We start from the raw sequence: 5,337 nt of genomic DNA on the forward strand, positions 1-5,337 counted from the left end.
CTTTAAATGAACGTTACCAAAATTTGGGATGAAATATATATTAGGGGCAAAGCATCCAGATTCTTTTCAGGTGTCCATATTGGGGCTTCTTGTTGACACTATCCTTATAGCTTTCAATGCTGGATTTAATGATGTGGTAAATGGTTAATTGTGAGAACCTGTGTTCAGTTGTGTAGCTGAGGGAGGGAATCAGGAGTAGATGTTAACATCTTCTGGAGAGTTCTATCATGAGAGCTAATTGATTGGGGGAAGAGTATAATAAAGCTATAGGCAAAAGGGAAGCTATGCTAACTTTCTGATTTCACCTCATAATGGTGGACAGCTTCATAGAGAATGATTAAGCCTCTACTTTGGACTCATATATTCTAAGAAGCTGTACCATCTAATCAGCTATTGAATCTAGAAAGCTAGCTCTTTTATTTCTTTGCTGCTAAGAGATGGACACTGTGCTGCATAGTGATATTCTATTTTCAAATCTATTCAATAAGCATTTATACATTGTTATAAAGGTCTGTTTTGTTTATGTGCATTCAACTTCAAGAACCTACAGAGATAAGTGCTGCTTGTGGGCAAAGAGCAATGACCCCAGGGGGCCCGAAGCTTGGGTTTTTGACATGCTTGTTGCCTATTCCTCAGCTGTTTATCAGGATCTGTGCTGGAGGGGGAGTGGCATGCTGAGGGGGTGGCTGTTTGGTGGGTCTTCCTCCTCAACAGACCTGCCTGAAACTATGCAGCACTCACTCTTTGTAACCTCAGGGGATGGGGGGGGGGATCTATTGAGGAGACATTTAAAGATGAATCAGCTGAATCAGAAATTAGCTGAATTAAACCCAAATTTAATTTGGGAAATACCAAATCAACATTGATTCAAGTATTTCTAGGCTTCTCTGAGCCAAACTGCACAACCTAGTATATCATTTTTAATGGTAATGTAGCATATTTGATGTTAGGAGGCCAGGTGTCTAGAAGCCATGGTGAATTGGCTGAAGCAAAGTTGGCTGAAGTTAAATCCAGCTAAGGCAGAGGATTCTGTGCCGGGGCTAACACATGGATGGTAATATGATGCAGCTCCCAACCCTTAACATGGTCCATTTGACACCTGTGACCGCAGTCAAGAGTCTAGGGCTGATTCTGGATGTCTCCTTATACATGAAGGTCCAGGTCACAGATGTTATATGCCTGGTGTTCCTCCATTCACATCAGGCATGGCAGCTTGCACCGTACCTGATGATTTGTGACCTAGCAATAGTGGTCCATGCAATAGTCACCTCCAGACTAAACTTCTGTAAATCACTCTATGCAGGGCTAACCTTGTGGCTGCTCCAGGAACTCCAGCTGGTCCAGAATGTGACCACTTGTCTCCTGACAGCCCCATTGAGAGCACATATTACACCAGTGCTCTCCATGCTGCAATGGCTCCAGATTGGAGACTAGATCAAATTCAAGGTTTTGATTTTGACATTGAAGACCTTCAATGGTCTGGGGCCCCTGTATTTTCAGGACCACGTCCTCTCTTATACCTGCTTAGGGTCACCAGCCCCAGGGAGGTAAAACTGGCCTCAACCAGGGCCAGGGCCTTTTCCACCTTGGCCCTGGCCTGGTAAAACACTCTGCCTAAGGAGATAAGGGCCAACCGGAATCTCACACAATTCCAGAGGGCCAGCAAAACTGAGCTGTTCTACCAGCTGTCCTGCCTTATGGTTAAGGCAAGGCAATGTCATCATGAGATGCTGGCCTCCTCACTTGAAACATTCACCAGCAGGGACCCCTCCAAACTCTGAAGAACCCCATGAGGAATCAATGTTAGGAGATGGTTTGTAATGGAGGATTGATGTTTTATTGCTACTGTTATTCTATTATGTATGGTTTTTAGAATGTCGTCTTCCTCCCTGAGATACCAGGATGGGGCAGTATGAAAATAAAATTATTATCATTAATATGTCCTTGGCCTCTATTCCCTGCTTGTTGTGATACAGAAATTGATGGATATATGTGTAGGTGCCCCCAATTCTGATTTTCAGACTGGAAATCTACAGTGCAATGTGACAGCAAAGAAAGCAAATGCAGACTTGGTCTGTATCAACGGAGGCATCACCTCAAAATTACAAGATGCCTTAGCCTCACTGTATACCTCATTGGTCAGACCCCACCTGGAATACTGTGTGCAGTTTTGGAGACCTCACTTCAAAAAGGATGTGGACAAAATTGTGAGTGTGCAGAGGAGAGCAACGAGAATGATTCAGGGCCTGGAGACCTATGAGGAAAAGCTGAGGATCTTGGGAATGTTCAGCATGGAGAAGAGGAGGTTGAAAGGGGATATGATTGCTTCTCTTTAAGATTGTCAGAGCAGGACAGGGAAAGGTAACTGTTGGCAGCACCCACAGCAATGGGCTTAAACTCTGTGTACAACAATATTGGCTAAATATCAGAGGGGGAAATTCAGTAAGAGTAGTTCAACAGTGGAATCAACTGGCTAAGGAGATGGTGATTTCCCCCTCATTGTCAGTTTTCAAGCAACATCTAGACTGATATTTATCCTAGAATCATAGAATCATAGAGTTGGAAGGGGCCATACAGGCCATCTAGTCCAACCCCCTGCTCAACGCAGGATTAGCCCTAAGCATCCTAAAGCATCCAAGAAAAGTGTGTATCCAACCTTTGCTTGAAGACTTCCAGTGAGGGGGAGCTCACCACCTCCTTAGGCAGCCTATTCCACTGCTGAACTACTCTGACTGTGAAAAACTTTTTCCTGATATCTAGCCTATATCGTTGTACTTGAAGTTTAAACCCATTACTGTGTGTCCTCTCCTCTGCAGCCAGCAGAAACAGCATCCTGCCCTCCTCCAAGTGACAACCTTTCAAATACTTAAAGAGGGCTATCATGTCCCCTCTCAACCTCCTTTTATCCAGGCTGAACATTCCCAAGTCCCTCAATGTATCTTCATAGGGCTTGGTCCCTTGGCCCCAGATCATCTTCGTTGCTCTCCTCTGTACCCTTTCAATTTTATCGACGTTCTTTTTGAAGTGAGGCCTCCAGAACTGCACACAGTACTCCATGTGTGGTCTGACCAGTGCCGTATACAATGGGACTATGACATCTTGTGATTTTGATGTGATGCCCCTGTTGATACAGCCCAAAATGGCATTTGCCTTTTTTACCGCTGCATCACACTGCCTGCTCATGTTTAGTTTACAGTCCACAAGTATCCCAAGGTCTCATTCACACACAGTGCTACCTAGAAGCGTATCCCCCATCCAGTAGGCATGCTTTTCATTTTTCTGACCCAGATGCAGAACTTTACACTTATCTTTATTAAATTGCATCTTGTTCTCATTTGCCCATTTTTCCATTGTGTTCAGATCTCGTTGAACAGCATCCTTGATGCTTTAGGCTCATCCAGTATTGAACAGGGGGTTGGAATAGATATAATATGCTTCCATCTGCTTTTAGGGAAGGCTTATTTAAAAAAAAATTGTTTATGCATCTGCCAGGATGGGAGCATTGAGACATCAGAACACGTATTATTCCAATGTAAGTTATACAATCAAATCAGAAGATATTTTACCATCCCCTCAGAAAGGTCCAAATTGGAGGTGATTAAAGACATGTCAGATAAAGACACTGAAATAACTTCTGCTGTTGCCAAATTTGCTTGGAGGGCAATCAAAACAAGGAAGAGCTGGGTGAATTTGGAACAATTTAGGTAAAGATGTCTCAGTTGATAGAGATAATGCATGTGAATTTTTAAATGTAAGTTTGTTGATTCTTACTATTTTAATTACCAATGAATACTTTTATATATATACATTGTAATTTGATTACTGGTCTAGTACCATAACTGCTCATCCCATTAGGCAAGGAAGGCTATGTACGTGCAGTCAATGGCCGCACTACATTGGGGGAGCCTCCAAACGGTGCAAAACCTACCCTGATGGGGAAGCTCACAATGCTCCTGAAGGACAGTCAGCATGGCATCCAGAAGGTGTGCAGGCAACAGCTAACTGAGAACTGTAACACCTCAAGCACTTCTGTGATCTCCCCCTGGAAGGAATCAGTGGCCAGAAACCTCAGAGACCCAGATTTTCTGTATGGCCAGCATCCTTCCCCCAATTCCCTGGATGTGACCTACCCCTTCTGTCAGCGGGACAGGATGAGAAGATTGGCACCTTCCCACAGTGGGACAGCCTGACTCTACATTCCCTCTGTGTGGGTGGCATGGCCAAATTGGACCAAGACCAAGGAGGCACTGTGTATAGGTTGGTTGGTGGAGCATGTAACTGTTGCCCTTGCCACCATCAGAATCTGCTATGCCACCTCCCACCAGTGTGCTTTCTTGCTCATGGTCATATAATGAATGTCTTCCCTTGATAGATGGAGATGTCCACTATGAACAATTCCTTTAGTCTTGCTCTGAACCATGTCCAAGCCCTCATAGCCAAAGTGGGTAGTGGAGAGGAGTCTGCTGGGAGCAGAGGCCATCATGCAGGTGGGGACACTCCCAATGGTGGTGGGAGAACTATTTGCAGGAGCAGTCAATCAGTGACCATAGAAAAAGTTGTTTTCATAGCTCCACACAGTAGTGAATATTGGGCTGAGCTCCATATTGAATAAAGTTACATATTTAATAAAAGCATTATTGGGGACCCTATGTCACTTTGGGGACCTGAGTTGGGTTGAAAGGCAGCACAGAACTTTTAACCATAACAAATCCTTATCATCATAGAGGGTTGCCTAAACTCATTATTTTTGATCCAATAACATATCCCCATTACTCCTCTGTTGTGCCTGGCTAGGTTAGAACCAATAGGAATGTAATGCTGCCTCATGATTAAATAACGCTTTAGGAGGAATCCTGTGACACCAGATGCATGGGTCATCAAGAGCATCACAAAGGCTTTATTTTTATTAAATCTGCATTACAAAAGTTCTTCAAATGTTTCTTGTTGTATCCTTAATGGTAGGCATCAAAATAAAGAGGAAGTGTCGTTTCAAACAGGAACATGTTTAATATGTTCAGTTCTTCCTCTGTCTGAAACTGCAGTGACAACAACTTCCTTTCTCCCTGTTCCGGCTCACACAAAGTCCCTGGAGTGGACGCCCACAGTCTAAAACACAGCCTCGGGTTAAAGGAAGAGAGGGATCAAAATAGCCCACTTCTGTTCTACAGAGATTCCTTTCTGCAGGGGGGGGGGGAAGAGTGGCTTCTTGCAAATGGACTGTTTTGGTAAGACATGAGCCAGAGTATTCTACAGGCTCTTTTCAGGTGCCAGTTCTGCATCCCTTAAATCATCTGAGCCAGGACTCTAATGAAAGACCTACTGTTCTCTGATCAGTCC

This window comes from Paroedura picta, chromosome 6, assembly GCF_049243985.1.
Source record: "Paroedura picta isolate Pp20150507F chromosome 6, Ppicta_v3.0, whole genome shotgun sequence".
NCBI classification, from domain to species: domain Eukaryota; kingdom Metazoa; phylum Chordata; class Lepidosauria; order Squamata; family Gekkonidae; genus Paroedura; species Paroedura picta.